Source organism: Arachis hypogaea, chromosome 7 (genome assembly GCF_003086295.3).
Source record: "Arachis hypogaea cultivar Tifrunner chromosome 7, arahy.Tifrunner.gnm2.J5K5, whole genome shotgun sequence".
Classification (NCBI taxonomy): Eukaryota; Viridiplantae; Streptophyta; class Magnoliopsida; order Fabales; family Fabaceae; genus Arachis; species Arachis hypogaea.
Genome location: NC_092042.1, coordinates 71752351 through 71774245, shown reverse-complemented (window position 1 = coordinate 71774245; position 21895 = coordinate 71752351). Strand labels below are relative to the sequence as shown.

At 32.7% G+C, this 21895-nt stretch overlaps 1 long non-coding RNA gene across 1 annotated transcript; it reads left to right on the top strand.

The window, feature by feature from the left end:
* The first annotated feature begins 17698 nt into the window (after positions 1-17698).
* On the top strand, positions 17699-20795 carry LOC140174247 (uncharacterized). Its single transcript, XR_011863518.1, has 4 exons — positions 17699-18285; positions 18393-18944; positions 19011-19122; positions 20616-20795. It is a non-coding gene; the product is annotated as an uncharacterized lncRNA (long non-coding RNA).
* The last annotated feature ends 1100 nt before the right edge of the window (positions 20796-21895 follow it).

Genomic DNA, 21895 nt, shown 5'->3' with positions numbered 1-21895 from the left:
AGTATCTGACTCAGCAGCACCTTGTCTTGCTAACCTTTTCTACTTCTTACCTTTCTTTGTGGTGAGACACTGCCCAATAGCGAACTGCATAAGCTACCCTTCATCATCCTTGGTATTGGACTGACCAGCTATGATAACCTCCATGCATTCTGTTCTAGAATTGGCTGATTGAGATGACTCAGGTGCTGCCGGTTTTTTCTTACGTTGAGTGGCCTTATTCTGATTTTGGGTTGAGTTGTTGAATGTTCTTTCTCATTCAGAGTAGATTCGCGTTCCCACTTGACTGGCTTTAACCCATTCGCCAATGTCATCCTCTTTTACTATATCACTCTCTGTGTCCTTCAACATATCATGACAGTTTTTCACCTCATGCCCCAATTTTGCGCAATAGGTACAGAACTTTCCAAGTCTCTCATAGCGCAGTGCCACTTCTACCTCCTTTTTATTAGGTCCTGCTACTATTAACTGATCTCTCACTTGCCTGGCAGTATCAATATTGATTTTGGCCTTCACAATCCTAGTTTCTCTGTCTCGCATCTGAAATTTACCTACCTCCAACACTATGCCCAGTTTCTCTCCCAATTTACGTCCAACTTCGAGGGTTTTAAACGATTATGAAAAACCCCAAAATTGAACCCAAACTGAAAAATTGAAAATAATCTCTTCATCACAGTTCTGATCTTCCTTCCATCTCTTGACATGGAGCACATAATCTTTGAATAGCTATGGAGAACCACGTTCAACACGCAAGACATCCACTTCTTTATTAAAAAATAATTGGAAGGAATTATTCCCTTTGTCACTCACGCTAAATCCTTCCGGATTTTCCCATATAGCCTTTAAAGCATTTTCCATGGTTCCAACTGAGAAGGTTTTGGAAGCAAAGAGTCTATCATAGAGACTATTGGAGTAAGCGTTAATACCTTCTGATATATCTGCCTCTTCCAGTAGAATCACATTCCTACCTCCTTTTTGGTTGTCTTCCTCGGTCCGATCTTCATCCCTCGTTGTCTAAAAAACCCTATTCTTCATTCTTCATGTTATTGACCTTATTTATATAAATAATTTAAAAATACTTGGTGATATAAAAAAATTTTATGTGATATAATCTAAAATTTCTAGCCATAGAATTAGATATCTATCTTTTACACAGTTGAATATTGTAGTATTCTAATTTATTATAAAAATAAAAAATAACTTATTTTTGAAGCTTTCTATTTTATAGTTCTAATTTTTATTTATTTAACCATACTTTAAAACCACAATGGTTGTGATTATGAAATCAAGTTTATACATTATGATTAATTTATGAAAAAAATACAATAAAAGCACTTGCATGTATTACTGAACTCAACAAGAAAGTGTATTTTTATTTAAAAAATATTTTGATTCAATGTAGCGTGTTAAAAGTTTGTCGTACTCTATAATATGTAAAGTTAAGCTACATCTTACTATTAAGTAGTGTTTTCTCGATTATTTGAATATTAATATTTGTATATTAAATATTTTTAGGGGTAAGTATGGTTTTGCTCTTTAAAATTTTTCGCCAGAATCGAATCCGCTCTTCATCTAATTTTCGATTTAAAATGATCTTTAACGTTTTTTTTGTATTAAAATCGTCATTTTTAATAATTTTTTTATATTATTCCTAAATTACCCCTATTCCTATTTTAATAATAAAAATTATAAAATAAAAAAATGCGTGTAACGCGTGTTGGAGGAGGGGGGAAGAAAACGTGTTTTGGAGGGGGGAAGGGGAAGAAAAGGGTATACGAAGGGGGAGGAGAGGAGGGAAGGGGAGGGGAAGGAAAGAGGGGGAGGGGGAAGGGGAAGGGGGGAGGGGGACGGCGCCAACGAAGCTTGGAGCTGCCGTCGCCGGCGCCGAAAGAAAGGAGAGAAAGGGATACAGAGAAGCAGAGGATAGGGAGAGAAAGAACGGGGGTCAAGAAACAGGGAGGAGGGGGGAGAGAAGGGGTCGTCGCCGCCGCTGCTCCTCGTCGCTCCTCGCCGACGCCGCTCCTCGCCCTCGTCGTCACCGCGTCGCCCTCGCGCCGCCGCCGTGCCCTCGCGCTTCGCCCTCCTCGTCGAGCCGTTCTGCTCCTCCTCCTGGCCCTCGTCGTCGCCTCGCCCTCGTCGTCGCCGCCATGACCTCCTCCTCGTCGTCGGCTTCAGCTCTGCTGCTCCTCACCGCCTCGTCACTACTCCTCGCCGTCTCTGCTTCTTGCTTCGATCTCTGTTTCTGTTTCGTCTTCTGCTTCTTGATTTGTTGAATCTGATTTGATTTGTTGAATCATTGTTGGTTTTGTTCTTGTTGAATCTGATTTCATTTCTGAATTGTTGGTTTTTTTGATTTCTAAATTTAGTGTTGGTGTTGGTTGGTGTTAGTGTTGGTGGTGGTGGTGGTGGTGGTGTTGGTATTGGTTGTGGCGGTGATGCTGATTGTGGCGGTGGTGTTGGTGTTGGTGGTGGTGGTGGTGGTAGTGGATGAGGTAATTGTGTTGGTAGTGGTGAGGGTATTTTTGTCCAAAAAAAATTAAAAGAACGATTTTAATACGAAAAAAAGTGTTAAGAACCATTTTAAATCGAAAATTAGATGAGGGACGGATTCGATTCTGGCGAAAAACTTTAAGGACCAAAACCATACTTACCCCATATTTTTATTATTAATCAATTTTTTTACTTTAATAGATCATGAAAAAAGTGAAAGTCAATCTTTTAATAGAATTAGTTAGTATAGACAATGTTATTAATCAAAGCCAACAAAAGGTATAAAAAAATTGATAAGGTTAAATAAATTTAAAGTAAAGTATTGTTTTTGTCCCCAACGTTTGATGTAAGTCTCAAAGTTGTCCTTAACGTTTGAATCGTCCTATTTAAGTCCCTAACATTTTAAAATTGACCCGATGTTGTCCTGCCGTTATGTATCTGTTAACGGAATTGACGACGAGACAAAATTGAGACAATTTTGAAATGTTAGGGACTTAAATAGGATGAAAACGTTGGGATAAAAATGATACATAGATATAAATTTTTATTTTATCCTTCACTAATATCAATTTTTTACTGTACATAGTTATTCAATTATTTTTTAATCACATTTAAGTAAATTACACTTAATCACATTACTTTGATTCTAAATAAATTTATTTTTTTTTAATTTTATTCTTAAAGACTTTTACTCATCATGAAATATCTGTAAAATGACTAGAATCACATTACTTTATTGTATATGTATCATTTTTTTCCCACAAGTTTATGTACTAATCATTCTACAAATATTTTATGATGAGTAAAAATTTTTAAGAGTAAAATTATAAAAAAATAAATTTATTTAGAATAAAATTAATGTGATTAAGTATAATTTACTTAGACGTAAATAAAAAATAATTGAATAACTATGTACCGTAAAAAATAATATTATTGAAGGATAAAATTAAAATTTATTTCTATATATCGTTTTTGTCCCTAACGTGTTCGTCATATTTAAATCCCTAACGTTTCAAAATTGTCTCAATTTTGTCCCGTCGTCAATTCCGTTAACAGATTTCTAACGGCAGGACAACATTGAGTCAATTTTGAAACGTTAGGGACTTAAATAGGACAATTCAAATGTTAGGGACAACTTTAAAACTTATCCCAAACGTTGAGAACAAAAACATACTTTACTCATAAATTTAATTAAAAGTAACAGAAAAAAATTACAACTAAAAAAAACTTCTGTTTAAATATAAAATTTTTGAATGTTGAATTGGTGATAAAGTTTGTTTTGATGGAGGGAGAATATAGACTAAAAAAGTTAGGAGAATTAACATGATTAGTATGTAAATTAAAAAATTATTAAATTATGCAGCTTAAATATGGGCATTTAAATTTTGTGGATAAAATTTTTCATATTTCTAATCAAATGAAACAAAAAGTATAATTTTTTAATAAAAAAATTATGTCATTTTAATTTTTTTACACTATATCTTATATTTTACTATAATTAAAATATTTTAAAATATAAAAATTTATTACATTATTAAATATATTATTAGAAATAAATCACTAAATGTAAATTACTAAAAAATATATAATACTTAGTTAATTATTATAATTACATTTAAAAGTATATTTAAGTTATTTTTATATAAAAAAATAATATGCTTCAAAAAATATTTTTATATAATTTATTAATAAATATATGTGATATTTATTATATTTTTTATTTTAATAAAAAATATTATTGCGTTAAAGTGATACGGTTTAAAGGTGTATAAATATGTTTTTTATTTAAAAAAAACTATAAGATAGTAAATGCAATTTTTTTTTCAATTTTATCTTTAACATTTAGTTTTAGTTTTATCCTTGAAGTTTCAATATGTTTTAGTTATACACTGATGTGACATATTTTTGAGAGTATTTTTTAATTTATTTTTTTAACTTATTAAATTTAATTTTTTATGATAAACTAATTATATCAATTAATTAATTTAATTAGATATTTAAGTGTCATACTAATTAATTTAATTAATTTATAAATACCAAATTGAATTTCAATGATTTAATTATGAAACTGACCCTTGAAAATATTTTTAAATTTATTTTGTTTGTTAACTAAAATAAATCAATTATAATTAATTGTAAATAATCTATTATTATATCAATTATTTGTTAGATGAAATTAATAACATGACATACATAACATTTTTTTCCAATTCATTTAGCCTAACATAGTGAAGATAATTATGCTAAGGGTTAAGTACTTTTTTTGTTTTTGAGGTCTTGGGTAAAAAATCAAAATCATCCCCAACTTTTTTTTCCTTCTTAAAAATCATCTTTAATGTTACAAAACGTTATAAAATCATTCTTTTATCCATAAACAATATTTTTTCAGATGATTTTTACCCTTAAAAAAAATCTTCCCCTCACCACTGACCCCAATCCCCTTTTTCATCATCATCGAATCTCTTTCTTTCTCTATCTCTCCCAAAATATTACTCTCCCTCGTCACTAACCCCTAATCACAAAATAAATAAAAAATTCAGCTGTAAAATTTGGTCAAACCGTAATTAATTAAATAATAAATTAAATAGGAACGAATATGGTTAAAAAATTTAGCAATCGGAATTTGATAATTTAAATATGATATTTGGACTCAGTGAATTTTTTTGAGTCGAAAAACATAGTTTTCTGAATAAAAATGCGCACTGAAAATTTGACCGACAATATCGGCTGCGATCTGTCTGGTACTATGGCTAAGAAAATTAATTAGAAATGAATAATTTTAAGCAATAAGAATTTATAATTTGGAAAGATAGAAATATTTAAATACGATTTAAAACTCTGATCTTAAAGGTTTTGGCCCAAAATTGGGCCAACGGGTTAAACCAAGTGAATCGGGTCTAAGTGGCCCCAAGACCCAACATATATAAACATTAGTTATGAGCATTTCAGCTCATTTTCCCTAAAGAATGAGAGAGAGGCGCAATTATGGAGAAGAGAGGAAGAAGAGAGAAAATTCTAACTCCATCAAACTTCAAATCACCATGACTTTTGATCCGGTACTCCGATTGACGAGCCGTTTGTGGTCACGCATCACTCTTTTCATCCTCTACAATTATATCTAAGTTTTGTAGTGAGTATTTTACTTTCCTCTGCCCATTTTTCATTTTTCTCCTTAAATTCGAGTTTTTGGGTGTTGAGTAATTTTATGGTTTTGGTTGTTAGGAGTGCGCTAGTATGAGCCATTGGTGAGTTCCATCAACCAATTTTGTGGGTTAAGAAAAGAAATCCTCTAATCCTTGTGATTTATCAATTTCATGAACCCTAAGTTGATTATAAGTGTGAAAATTGATTATGTTAAAGTATTGGGTAATTTTGGTGCACAATTGGAAGATTGATATTGCTTGTAGGGCCTTGGTGAGGCTTGGAGCTAAGGGTTGGAGGAGACTTTGAAAGAAGAGGCTCAATTGATTTGGCTCTAAGAGGTACGGTTTAAGTTTCATTTAAGTACCGTGTGGTGTAATAAGAATTCCTACGCTAGATGCCCCTAGGATTAAGTTTGGATTGTGTAAATGGTTGGTACTAATATGTATAGTTGTTATGTAATGTAAATTAATGATTGGGTTGAGAATTGTGTAAATTTATATGTTTGGTGTGTTGAGAATTTGATGAATTGGATAATGAATATTGTTTTGTGGAATATGCATTTAAATTGTGAATTTGGGTTGGAAGCCGTGAATCTTGGACAGGAGACCGGAGGCCGAAAAGAGGTTAGAAAGGTAAGTGATGTGTATATTGTGTGATGTCATATGAGATTGAATGGATATTGAATATTGAGTGTGTGAATAAATGGGAGGAATGTAGAATAATAAGGAATTAGGAATTTAGGAGTGGAAGGTGACAAAATTGAGTTGAATTATGTAGATGAGGTAGGTTTGGTTTTACTTGAGTGTAATTAAGTGAATGTGGTTGGGTTGTGGTCATTTGGATGAGTGGACATGAATTTGGTTTGTGAACATTGGAATAATTGATGATTTCTGTTTTTGGGAAAAAACTTATCTTTGACCAATTTTGGCGGCTCGTAACTCGGTCCTCAAAGTTAGGAATTCTTCAAAACTGAATTTTTATGAAAGTTTATGCAACGATCTTTCTAACGGTTTTAGAAACGGTTGAAAAAGGAATTTTGTAGAAAAAGTTATGTGTGGTAGAAGTTTGAGGTTTGAAAATAAAATTTTGCAGCTTTTTCAGACTTAGTAAAATTTTTAAGAAAACGTACGCCCACGCGTATGCATGGCCGACTTGCACGCGTCACTCACGATTTTTACTCTCTCACGCGTGCGCCTGGCCGACGCGTATGCGTTGCTGTACTGATGCAGGTGCGTGGTATAAATTCCAGAGAGTTGTGATGGTAGCGTGTCAGTTTTGTGCGAGGAGCACAAAACGTACGCCGACGCGTACGCTAGGCCAACGCGCACGCGTCACTTACGATTTTTACTCTCTCACACGTGCGCCTGACCGATGCGTACGCATCGCTGTACTGATGCAGGTGCGTGGTATAAATTCCAGAGAGTTGTGATGGTAGCATGCCGATTTTTTGCGAGGAGCACAAAACGTATCCACGCGTATGCGTGATTGACACGCACGCGTCACTTTCCCTCTCTGAATTCCACGCTTATGCATGGGTGACGCTCACACGTCACTCCTTTTTTCTGCTTTCCACACGCACGCATGACCCTGTTTTTAGCAAATATGATTTTTTGTATTTTTAAACTAAATTTCAAACTTCTAAGCCTCCGTTTTTATTGTTTTAGTCTTAAATCTTTTTAGTGTGCCTAGTAATGAGAAGAAGCTAGAACATGTGGTAACTTGTGAATGAAGTAAAGTGAGAATCAATGATGAATGATGAGTAATGATGATTGTATGAGTTGCTGAGGATGATGGTGAAGGTGCTGTGTATGTTATGAGTCGGATGGCTGTGATAAGCATTGAATTATGGCTGAGTATCTATATCTATATGATTAATGATTAAATGATTATGATTGATTGAGGAAGCTTGAACATGTGGCGAGTATGCCGGAGATGCATATATGATTAATGAATGAATGTGGTAAATGAATAATAATAGAAAATGTTGAATGTGAATATGCTTGTGTTTTCTCTCTGGTTGTAAGGGTGACAGGGTATCGATACCCTCTAATGGTAACAGGGCACAGATACCCTCTAATGGTGATAGGGCACGGATTCCCTCTAATGGTAATAAGGCGCAACAAAGAGAGAAACTATGCCCCGGTAGTAGCAAGGGTCGTGGTTCGTCCCGTTTGCTCTCGGTCATTGTTTGAGAATTGGTAATAATGAAGAGTGATTATGAATGAATGTGTATTTGTGATACATTACTAGTAGCAAGGGTTGTGTTCGTTCCACTTGCTACAGGTTAATGTTTGAGATTTGATAACAATGATGATTAATTTTAAACTGAATGAATGTATGTTTTGAGATCCTGGGCAGTAGCAAGGGTTGTGGTTCGTCCCACTTGCTCCAGGTCAGAGATTGTGACACCTGGGTAATAGCGATAGTAGTAGAGATTTGACTCGCTCCAGATTGAGCTTTTAAACACCCGCCTAGGTAGTAGCCACAATAGTGGTTATTCCACTGGCTCTGGGTTGAGCGGGTAATAGCAAAGGGGTTGTAGCTCAAGCCCACTTGCTCCGCATGGGTGTTTCTATCCAAAGTTAGCTACCAGGACGAGTCGGGTTGACTATATAACCGACAGATCATATCATCAGTCATAGGGCAGTCATACGTCATTTGCATGTTTGAATTTTTTGGGTTTGACTATTTGCTTTGAATTGCTATATCATATATGCTATGTTACCTGATTATGTGCTAATTGTTCTACTTGTACCTTATTGTGTAATACTTGTCTGTATTGCTTGTGTGTGTACAACTGAGAGGTCCCTCATACTGGTGTCGGTTGACGCTGAGGGCTGTTCTTGTTAAGATGGAGTAATTATATGATTAATTTAAACTGATGATTATTGAATGAGGTAATTTAAGTTTTCTGGGTAGACGCAGTGAAGTGATTTCACTTGCTCTAGGTGAGGATATGAAGTATTGATATAGAATTGCTGAGGTAGAATAATTGGTGATGGTTTGGCTTATGATTCTGATTTTGATTTGTTGGAGAGTTAGAAAGTTGGGAAGCATGAGGAAGAGGAATTAGATTTGGCTTTCCCTTATGACAGTTGCCTATTTATGGATTAGTGGGAATATAGGATAAATATTGTGTGAAAGGAAGTTTAGGATGCTTAGTAAGTTTTTATTACAATGCATTGTATTTATTTGGCACTTTTACCATACTAGAAAATCCATGTGTCGGGGGTTCTCATTCCGTATATATCTCTTATTTTTCAGATGCAGGTCCAGGTGCTCAGCAGTGAGCGGTGATTTAACTGAAAGACGGCAAAGACCTTTAAGATCACTTATTTACATTTTGAATAGATTCTCTCCGCTTTTGTTTTTAAAGAACTCATGATATGTATTTAATCCTTATGAAAACTTGTCTATAGAGGCCCTTATGTATCATTTGGGAAAGATTAGGAGTTATTGATGTCAACTACTTATATCCTGTACCCTAGCCGGCCTAAACTTCGCGGGTCGCGTCTAGTGGCTATCTACTTATGTCTACTTTTGCTATATAAAAACTAGTGGCTATATATATATATATATATATATATATATATATATATATATATATATTCTGTCATTTTCTTATTCTCCTTTATGACTCTATCCTCATAATGTTTTTGACTTCACGCTTTATCTTTTAGTTGTCGATGCGTGAGTGATACGACTTCGCAATTTCATTTTTACTCTTTTCAGACTTCTCGATTAATACTCCTTTCAATTACACTTATAAACTATGTATTAAAAATCCACCTTGAGAGTCGTACCACCTTATTATCATTGACTTATAACTCGAATATAAGGATTTGAATATTAGGGTGTTACAACAGCAATAATCATAAAATAAATCAACAATCCAACAACAGCAATAGTCACAAAATTAAGAACAACATAAATTAAAAAAATTTAAAAAAATTATATATATGTTCTTCAAAAAAGAAAAAAAAAAGAAAAAAAAGGAAGAATGAAGAAGAGAGAAAGAGAGTAAGAGAAGAAAATCAAAATCGCATTTCTCTTCCTTTTATTTTCTGCCTTTACCATTTACTCCCCACCCTCAACACTCCTCCCACCTCCATCACACCACTGCCTTGACCCTTTCTTCTCTTACTACAAGAAAATCATCACAAGCCTAATCTTAACTCTGCCAAAATCACTACCACCCACCCACCTACTACCCCCAATCATTTTCTTTCTACCTGAATCCTCTCTATTTTTTTTATACTTAAAAAACTCACTAGCAACAATTCAGCAACAGCATCAACCATAATAAATCAACAGAAATTTCAAATTAAACAACAATTCAACAATCATCAACTACAGTTTCAGATCCAAAATCAGCAACAATAAAAATTATACGATTACAAATTAATAATTACAATGAAAAAACAATACAAATTCGGTAACAACAGAACCAACTGTAACAATTTTTTTTTTAAAATAAACCAATTTTTTTTCAAATTAACCAAAAATTCAACAAAAGAGAAAAAGAGCAGAATAAAGGTAGAAAAGAGGTGCAACACGACTAGGAGGCAGAATGAAACGGCGACACTACAGGAGGCAGAACTAGGAAGCATGGTGTGGCACGAGGAGAAGGAAGAATGCAGGCATAGCACTGCGAAGTGACAGAACGAAGGCTAGTGCTGCACCTACGCCAGTGAACTCTCCTTATCTATGCCGGCGTCGTCACCCCCCTTCTTTTCTCTCCTTCTCTCCCTCGTATTCTCTATTCTCCCTCTATTTTTTGTTTTCTTCATGTGGGCGAATTAAGGACCAAAAGCTAAAAAGGGATGAGTTAGGATGAGAGTAAAGAGAAGAGAGGCTTTTTAATATTTTTTTATCAAAGAAATTTAGTCCAAAAATTAAAAAAGGATGATTTTAATAAAAAAAAAGGTCAAAAATAATTTTAATTTTGACCTCAAATTGTAGGAAAAAAAATATTTAACCCTTATATTGATATACTAACGTTAAACTAAGTCTTTAACAACTTTTTTATGAAGATAATGTTTTACCTTAGCTTTAAAATTTTGCTATTACTATATTAAAATTAATTTGTCATTGTGATTTGATTTTTCAATTACGCAATATGATTAATATTCAAATCAATAACGTAAATTTTTTCCTTGCAAATTACATTAAATACATGATTTTAATTTGCTTACATATAATTTTAAGTTTTTATTTACTATTTAATACTTCATATATCTTTTATTTTTTTAAAAGATTATTTTATTTTCTTTCACTCATTAGAATATTCAAATAATATTATATTATATTTTTTATTTATTTTTCTATATTTTATAAGTTCTTTGTAACCCTTTAAATTTTTAAAAATTAAATAATAAATTATTTATAATTTATTATTTTATTTAAAAAAATTATTTTTTTTAAAATAATTAAATTAATTTTTATGATATTTTGAGTTTAAAATTTATTAAAATTTTTAAATTATTTTTATTATAATACGATATTTTAAAAAAAATAAAAAAATTATTATTATTAGTCATTTGTCTTTGGCTGAATGCCATTAAAAAAACAATATAAGACTCTAAATTTTTAAAAATTAAATAATTAATTATTTATAAGTTATTATATTATATTGAGATATAATTTTATTTGTTGAAAATAATTTTATAATTATTAAATTTTAATTTAATTATAATTTATTTTATTAAATTTAAATTATTTATAAAAAATATATATTTTGATTAGACAAATATTGAATTTATTATTATTATTATTATTATTATTATTATTATTATTATTATTATTATTATTATTATTATTATTATTATTATTAATCATTTAGTTTTGGTAAGAAACAAAGAAAGATTTGTTACATATATACATAATATATATCTATTTAATTATAATAATTCATTATCATCATTACAAGGGAACATGGCTTGTGACCCTTTAATACATATGACCATTCCCTTATAATCATGAAACGTGGCTTTAATGCAATATGTATATATCCAACCTTGACACCTAACGCAACCTTAACCACCACAAATCATTATTATCCTTAATCTTCTTTATTTTTTCTCATACATAACCGAAACCATAAGAAAATGAAAGAAAGGCCGTGAGAGAAAAAGATCGAGAAACCATGAAATTTCTGAATTTCTGACTTTGATTTCTTAAGATCCGTAATTTCAATAAAATATTTAATCTAGTAAAAGTGTTCGTATCCTTATTTTTTACATGTTGGCGTTATTTTTGTCCGGTAGAAGTTGACGGTGACGTAGCTCTTCTTCTCCTTGAGTTTGGTTAATTGGAGTTCTAGGAGGCACAAGCGATTTCTGATATTTTCTTCTTCACCAACTCGATCAAAAAGCTTTTCCAGAATCTTTATTGACTTTAATTTTGCACGGAGATAGGGAATTTATTTTAAAATTAACTGTTCTAATTTACGAATACAATTGAAGTTTAGTGAGTAACTGTAAATAATTCATAAATGTTTCGTTTGATTAACTGATGAAAATTAATAAGATTGAGATTGTTGGTGATTGTGAATATAATTGAATGTGATGCAATTGGTTAAATTGTGGCTGTGAATGGTAATTAATTTGGGATTATTTATTAACTTGAATATGCTGAGTTGATTATTAAAAATCTGTTGTATGAGTAATTGATGAATTGAGTTGTGGGTTATGATTGTGATTATGACTGGGTTCGTTGTTGTGAGTGATTAACTGGTGAGATTGATTTTGGTTTGATTTGTTGGTATTGAACTGAGATTTGAAAATGATTTCTGATTTTGAAAATGTTTGAAAAGAGGTTGAGCATGGTTCGGTTGGGACGTGAAAAGGATGGCAAAGTCCGAGTTTTAGGAGAGATGTCGAAATTTTATAAAATCTGAGGTTTTATTTGAAAGGTTATTTTAGAAGATTTGGATTTGAAAAATGATATTATTTAAGTTTTATTTAGTTAAGAAAAGAATTATTCTATTTTGAATTCGATTTATCAAGGAAAAGTTTATGTTTCACAATTAAATTATTTAAGAAAGAAACTATGTTTTGAGAAATCGTATTGTTTGGTTTTAGAGTTTGTTGTTGGTTTTAAATAAAAAATTATCGGAGTTTGGTTTGTTAAGAAAAAGAAAGAATGAGAAAAGAACATGGCACGTGTAATTATGAAATGTTTAAAAGGTCACGAGAGGGTGCCAGAAAGTAAATGGTTATGGTGCCGATGGAAAAAGATTAAGTTGTGGGCTTTATATGTGAATGATTGTGCGGAGACGCCCGTGTGTATGGAATAGCTTCCAGGAGAAAGTGGCACATGTTTCAGCTGGAGAATCAGCGCCTACAAGTACTTGCAGAGATCATGTTCGGCACACTTCAGCTGAAGAATCAGCGCCTGCAAGAAGTAGAAACTTGCAGAGGTTATGCCGCTGGAATGCCTTATATGACTTACGAGTCGGATTGCATCAGGTGCAGGTCGAAACCGACAAATGAGCTCATTACCTGCGATAGGACTAGACATGCATCATCATTGTTTGCATACTTGCGTTTGATTGTGTTTGCTTATCTTGTCTCTCTGTGATTGTGCTGTTTGTTTTATTGCTATTTGTTTGTGTGTTGACCTGTTTTCTGTGCTATTAGGTTGTGCATTGAGGTGACTGAGAACTGAGGTTGTGATTGAGATTTGTCTTAAGTTCAAAAATTTAATGAAGGAAATTAATTATATAAATAATAGTAAAAAGTATTTTCAAAAGGTTTGATGAAAATATAGTTTTAATGAGTAAAGTTAATTATTTGCATTTTATTTCATTACTCTTACGGCATTTGCATTCCCTACTGAGAACGCATGGTTTGTTCTCACCCCAAAATCTTCCACCCTTTCAGTGACACAAGTTCGAAGACCCAGTTTGAAGCTGCGGGCGATTATTAGTCTTAGTTGAGTTAAGTTTATGGTTGAGTCGCATTCCTAGAATTCCCTCGCCTTTGTTAGTTAAGATTTTATTTTATACAAAGGGATAGGAGTTGCATCTGAGTTTCATTTGAATTCTTTTGTATGATATTTATTATTCTTACTAACTATGTGACTAGTATTTCTTGGAGATCTTTGATATATGATTTTAATTAATAAAAACATAACTTTTCGACTTTTTCTTAAAAATTGAAACGCGAAATCGAACTAAAAGCTCAGTATTAAATAGTAAATACGGAAAATAGATCAGTAACACCTTACTTTTGGTATGATCATGACGTGCTAAAAGTTAGGGTGTTACATTATGGTATCAGAGCAGTTCGTTCCCGTTAGAGCCTTGGGAATAGACTGACTATGCTTTACTGCATACTCTGAGTGTCTGTCATGCAGTAGGACTTGTCTCACTGACAAGAGTTTGAGTTTCAAATGCATGATTGTCTATTGATTAATGTTGTTAGTCGGCTGTTGCATCTCTCATGGTATTAGGTCTGGCCAACTTAATACTAATGATTCATGTATATGGAAACATTAATGGATTATCATAGACGAGATAGAAGTAATAGGTAACGTGAATCGTGGGTTTTGGGAACGTTAGGAGTTAATTTCTTGATTCTACTCGGTTACGTATCTATTCTTTCATGGTTTGCCGAGAGTTTCTTATTCGGGATTTCTTTCTTGAAAATTTAACTAATTATTTTTCAACCTTGTTCCTTGTTCATATGCTTTCTCATTTGATCCTAATTGCTTATGTCCTCTTAAATTTCTTAGATATCTGCCTTGTGTTATTTAAACTCCTCTTCTTGACTCGTATATTCTTTGATGTAATTTTGGACTTGTTTAATGCATCAAAGTGAATCGTTGAAATCTTTGTGAACCTTGTCCGAGTTGCTTGTTCTTTTTCTAAGGTCTTTGTATCTTTTTAGTGACTTCAGATTTGTTTTGATGTCACGTGCGACTGTTATACATAGCAAGTGGTGCGTTAGCTCTTTATGATGTGTTTCGTGAACACGAAAGGTAGAGCTTGTAAGCGTGCGACGTCACAGGATGTTTTAGGGTTCTGAGTCCCGTGGAGAAGTTTGCAGAAGATAAGTTTATGACCAGTATTGGGTTGCGAAGTGTTTGATGAGATTGAGAAAATTCACGAATAGTCTACTTGTTAAAGTACATTTTGGAATGGTGAATATACGTCAGGTTGATGTTTGGAAAGTTGAAACTCTGGAGTTGGTAAGAGATCAATGTGCGGACGTTAAGCGTGTCGTTTTAGCCCCATGCCTGTTTTATAATCTTTCGCCCAGCTTGTTTTACCATAGCACGTTTGAACCATGTCATCTTTTGTATCAATCTTACCTTGTAACTTCAACTTTATAATCGTACTTTCACTCTGGTACTTGTATGCCATATGAACCTCTTTTATTTTATAGCAATTTTCGAAGACGAAAATTTTTATAAGTAGAGTAGGATGTAAGACCCCATATTTTTAAAAACTAAATAATTAACTATTTATAAATTATTATATTATATTGAGACATAATTTTATTTGTTGAAAATAATTTTATAATTATTGAAATTTAATTTAATTATTATTTATTTTATTAAATTTAAATTATTTATCAAAAAATATATAATTTAATTAGACAAATATTGAACTTATTATTATTATTATTATTATTATTATTATTATTATTATTATTATTATTATTATTAATCATTTAGTTTTGGTAAGAAACAAAGAAAGATTTGTTACATATATACATAATATATATCTATTTACTTATAATAATTCATTATCATCATTATAAGGGAACGTGGCTTGTGACCCTTTAATACATATAACCATTCCCTTATAATCATGAAACGTGGCTTTAATGCAATATGTATATATCCAACCTTGACACCTAACGCAACCTTAACCACCACAAATCACTATTATCCTTAATCTTCTTCATTTCTTCTCATACATGACTGAAACCATAAGAAATTGAATTAAAGGCCGTGAGAAAAAGAGATTGAGAAACCATGGAATTTCTGAACTTTTAACTTTGATTTCTTAAGATCCGTAATTCTAATAAAAAATCTAATTCGGTAAAAGTGTTCGTATTCTCCTCTTTTATATGTTGGCGTTACTTTTGTCCGGTAGAAGTTGACGGTGACGTAGCTCCTCTTCCCCTTGAGTTCGGTCAATTGGAGTTTTAGGAGGCACATGCAATTTCTGACTTTTTCTTCTTCAGTAACTTAGTCAAAAGTTTCTCCGAAATTTTTATTGACTTTGATTTCGTACGGAAGTAGGGGATTTATTTTAAAATTAACTGTTCTAATTTACGAATGCCATTAAAGCTTAGTGAGTAACTGCAAATAATTCATAAATGTCTCGTTTGATTAACTGATGAAAACTGATAAGATTGAAATTGTTGGTGATTGTGAATATAATTGAATGTGATGCAATTGGTGAATTATGGCTGTGAATGGTGATTAATCTGGGATTATTTATTAACTTGAATATGTTGAGTTGATTAATAAAAATATGTTGTATGAGTAATTGATGAATTTAGTGTGGGTTATGGCTGTGATTATGACTGGGTTTGTTGTTGTGAGTGATTAATTGGTGAGATTGATTTCGGTTTAATTTGTTGGTATTGAACCGAGATTTGAAAATAATTTCTGATTTTGGAAATGTTTGAAAAGAGGTTGAGAATGGTTCGGTTGGGACGCGAAAAGGGTGGCAAAGTCCGAATTTTAGAAGAGATATCGAAATTTTATAAAATCTGAGGTTTTATTTGAAAGGTTATTTTAGAAGATTTGGATTTGAAAAATGATATTATTTAAGTTTTATTTAGTTAAGAAAAGAATTATTCTATTTTGAATTCGATTTATTAAGGAAAAGTTTATTTTTTACAATTAAATTATTTAAGAAAGAAACTATGTTTTGAGAAATCCTATTGTTTGGTTTTGGAGTTTATTGTTGGTTTTAAATAAAAAATTATTGGAGTTCGGTTTGTTAAGAAAAAGAAAGAATGATAAAAGAATATGGCACGTGTAATTATGAAATGTTTAAAAAGTCATGAGAGGGTGACGAAAAGTAAATGGTTATGGTGCTGATAGGAAAATGTTAAGCTGTGGGCTTTATATGTGAATGATTGTGCGGGGACGCCCGTGTGTATGGAATGGCTTCCAGGAGAAACTGGCACATGCTTCAGCTGGAGAATCAGCGCCTGCAAGTACTTGCAGAGGTCATATTCGGCATACTTCAGCTGGAGAATCAGCGCCTGCAAGAAGTAAAAACTTGCAGAGGTTATGCCGCTGGAATGTCTTATCTGACTTGCGAGTCGGATTGCGTCGGGTGCGGGTCGAAACTAACAAATGAGCTCATTACCTGCGATAGGTCTAGACATGCATCATCATTGTTTGCATACTTGCATTTGATTGTGTTTGCTTATCTTGTCTCTCTGTGATTGTGCTGTTTGTTTTATTGCTATTTGTTTGTATGTTGACCTGTTTTCTGTGCTATTAGATTGTGCATTGAAGTAACTGAGAACTGAGGTTGTGATTGATATTTGTCTTTAAGTTCGAAAATTTAATGAAGGAAATTAATTGTAAGATCCATGATTTAATATATATATATATATATATATATATATATATATATATATATATTATGAGTTAGTTTTAATTTATTTATTTATTTATTAAAGACTTTATTTTTAAAAATTATTTTATTAAAAGTAATTAAATTAAGTTTTGATAATTAAATTAAACATTTTACTTAATCTCATAATCATTAAGTAATTTTTTATATTTAAATTATATAACTTTATAGTTATAAAAGAATAAAAATTTTATATAATTTAATTTAAATAATTAAGATTTTAGAATTTAATATTTTAATTTTATAAACAAAAAAAATAAATTATATTATCTCTAATTTTAAATTAAAATACTTATTAAAAATTAATTAACAAATTTATAATTAAATAATATTTTTAATAATTTTAAAGGAGTAAATTAGATTTTTAATTAATACTCTGTACCTCTAATTTTATTAAAATTATCTAAATCACTTTATTCTAACCTTAATTTATCACCGCCACACCTCAGCCCTTATGCCTCAGCCTTCAGCAAAAACAAAAGAAAAGGAGAAAGGGAAAAAAAACGGAGAGGGAAAAAAAGGAGAAAAAGGAGGAAGCGGAAATAGAGAAGAGGGAGAACGAAGGGGAGAAGAGAGCCGAGGATGGAGAGGGAGGAGGAGAGGTCGCCGCTGTCCAGCTCGCACCACCATCGTCACACACTACTACTGCCTCGTCGCCACCGCCGCACCTTGTTGTCGTAATCAGAGCCACCACCGCCGTCTGTTGAAAGCATTCGCGTCGCCGCCAGAACCCTTGCCGTCGTCGTTGCCATTGGACGAAGGAGAGAGGAAAAGATACGATGTACATAGCAGCTCACTGCCGTGCTTCATCTCCGCCGCTGCCATGGACGCCGGTGAGTTGCACGGTGTCATCGGGGTTTGATGAGGAAGATTCGTAGATTGGGTTTTCCAAAATCAAGGTTTGGAATTTAGTGAAGATTGGTTCCGTGGTTGGATTTTTGGAGTTGCTGTTCTGCCACCGCCGTTGCTGTAGTGGTGCCTCTATTACCGGAAAACGGCGCCGTTGTCGCCGGAGAACCACCGTTGAAGCCGTTACTGCTCTGGTGAGCCTTACCCTTATTTCTGATCTCATTTTGTACGCTTAAATTGTTTCGTTGCTGTTGTGAGAGAGTGTTTATGTTGAATGAAGTTGTTATTGTGAGTTATTCAGCTGCCGCCCCCGCTAGAGGTAGCTACTGGACCTGCCGCCGGAACCCTTGTCTTCTTGGTTTGTCGTTTAGATGGTATGCAGCAGTTGTGTAAGGTCTTTGGTTGTTAAAGCTAGAACCTTTGCCAAATGAGTGAGAATAAATAACACTAGGAGAAGTTTGCAAGCTGTCCCTAGTATTTCTTATTCGCCTACTCGTTAATTCAAGACATTCCCAGTGATGATGGTCGGTACGGGTTCCGTGTCAAGAAGTGCTGGTTCCCTTGTAGATATGATGCCAGAGAAAGATGATGATGGCCGGTTTGCAAGTGGAGGGTGGAATAGTGAGGATGGAAGGCTTAGCTGTGGGTATTCAAGCTTCAGAGGGAAGATGGAGGACTTTTACGATGTTAAAACATTGAAAATTGGTGGTAATTCAATATGCTTACTTGGAATATTTGATGGTCATGGTGGTTCTCGTGCTGCAGAGTTTGAAAAAGCATCTCTTTGATAATCTCATGAAGCATCCATTTTTTTTTACTGATGCCAAATTGGCTACAAGTGAAACGTACCAAGGTACTAATTCTCAATTTCTGTATTCTGAAGAAGACATTTACTGGGATGATAGCTCTAATGTTGAAGATTATAGGACTATAATATCAAAGGCTGGTAAGGCAATTGCTCTCTGTGAGGATCATAAGCCAAACAGAAGTGATGAACGAAAGAGGAATTGATGCGTTTAAACTTAATTGAGGTAGGGGCGTTTTTATTAAACTCATTTTTATTCTTAAGAGTTGTTATAAATTGATATTTAAGCAAATAACTAATTTTTAGTGATTATGGAGTCTTATGAATTGAACTGAATTGTCTTGAATGAATGTGATTGCTTACTTGACTGTGGTTATTTCAGAATATTGAGTTGGTATTGAGATAGCTAGTGAAAGATTAATTTGAAAATTCGATTTGAATGTTTATCAAGTATAATTTGAGAAATTGGAAAAATGATTTGATGTTAGAGTTAGTTTGGGTTTGGAAAACGACTTGAGATTTGTGAATGATTCGGATTTGAAACCGTTGGAAAGGGTTTGAGTAAATGTTGGTTGGCTTTGTTGGAAATGAATTGAGATCTGAAAAGGATTATAATATTGGAAATGAGTTTGATTTGTTGAAAAATGAGTTTAAATTGAAAATGGACTAAGATATTTTTGAAGTTGAATTGAAAGAAGTTTGAGAAATGGTTTTGTTGGGACCCGAAAAGGGTGGCAGAATCCGATTTTTAGAGGACATGCTGTCGAAATTTTATAAAATTAGAAGTTTCATTTAAAGTAGTTATTTTAAAAAGATTTAATTTTAAGCATTATATGGTTTAAGATTACTTTATTTATCAAAGAAAGAATTATGTTTTGTATTGGAATTGTTAATGAACAGAATGGAAAGAAGGATGATGATGATTTTCTTTGAAATATGGTTTTTGAATGAATTTGAAAATGAGATATGGCTTATGAATTTGGATTATCTGAGATACGAGGTTTCTTGGATAAAGTGACGTGGCTTGCCACCACGTGTACCAGGTTGAAAACTCGATACTCTGTTGATCCTACGACGTAAGTGTGACCGGGTACTATATAAATTTCCGGGTATGTTACCCCCATTGAGCAATATTGATTATTTGAGAAAAAGCTATGCATAGACTCTTGGGGATGCACGTCGGGGGACAGTCTAAGGACAATTCAGACTTGTCGGGTTGGCTGGATAACCGACAGATGAGCCTCATCAGCCATAGGACAGGCATGCATCATATGCATTTGTATGCTTTGCTTAAGTTTGAACTTGTTTTGGTTTGTCTAATTGCTAAACTGTTTGTAACTGCTACTTGAACTATTTGCTGTAACTGCTGCCTACTTGTGCTTTCCTTGTCTGCCTTGCCTGTGTTTGTCCTGGCGTGTTACATTTGAGATTGAACTTTGATGCTGAATTAATGATTGTGTTGTTTGATTGCGTGGTTAGTGTCTGATTGAAATTTTCTTATAAGAAAGGAAATGTCTCAGATTTCTGAAAGATTAAACATTGTTTCTTTGAAAAGGTTTTGAACGATTATCTATTGGTTTTTAAAAGATTTATAAGGCAATGATAATCACTGAGTTTGAAAATAGTTTTCCTATTAAATATCTTCTTATGACAACTTTGAAACTCCGTGGTGAGACGGTGTGGTTAGGTTCTCACCCCCCTACAGCTTTACCTTTTCAGGAACTGGATGAAGAAGTTTTAAGAAGAGTTATACTGCGTTTGGTTTATTAAGTTGTTGTATTAATTAGATTATTTTCTTCCCTCGTCTTTGTTATTACAAGTTTGTAAGAGGGATAGGAATTATATGTTTTATATGTATATTATATTATGAGTTATTATGTAAGGAGTCTTGTATATAAACCTATGCCTGTTTGTATTTTTCTTAAGATAAAGTATTTATTTCTGGTTTTCAAAAAATCAGCGATACAGTTTCGAGGCACAGGCTCCTATTTTACTATTTAGTATGTAAAGTAGTCGTAATACTTCTTGCTATCAGAGTGGCGCAGCCGGAAGCGTGACTTAAGATAGTGAGGGTGTTACATTAATTATATAAAATAATAGTAAAAAGTATTTTCAAAAGGTTTGATAAAAATATAGTTTTAATGAGTAAAGTTAATTATTTGTATTTTATTTCATTACTCTTACGGCATTCGCATTCCCTACTAAGAACGCATGATTTGTTCTCACCCCAAAATCTTCTACCCTTTCAGTGACACAAGTTCGAAGACTCAGTTTGAAGCTGCGGGCGATTATTAGTCTTAGTTGAGTTAAGTTTATGGTTAAGTCGCATTCCTAGAATTCCCTCGCCTTTGTTAGTTAAGATTTTATTTTATACAGAGGGATAGGAGTTGCATCTGAGTTTCATTTGAATTCTTTTGTATGATATTTATTATTCTTACTAACTATGTGACTAGTATTTCTTGGAGATCTTTGATATATGATTTTAATTAATAGAAACATAAATTTTCGGCTTTTTTTTAAAAATTGAAACGCGAAATCGAACTAAAGGCTCAATATTAAATAGTAAATACGAAAAACAGATCAGTAATGCTTTACTTTTAGTACGATCATGACGTGCTAAAAGTTAGGGTGTTACAAACAATGATAAAAAAAAGCCAAACGTGGCTTTCATGTAAGTTTATATATATATATATATATATATATATATATCATTATGTTAGATAATTCTCAAATTTCCTTTCTGATCAATTAAAAGCCACCGAAGCCAAGAAAGAACAAATAGAGAGGGAGAGACCGCGAGTGAGAGAGAGATTCCATGGAAGCCATAAACCTTCGACGCTCGATTTTTTAAGATCCGTAATTTTAATAAAAAATTTAATCCGATAAAAGTGTTCATATTTTTCTCCTCTTTATGTTGGCGTTATTTTTGTTCAGCGAAAATTGACGGTGACATAGCTCTCTTTTTTTTTTATGTTCGGTCAATTAGAGTTGTAGGAGGT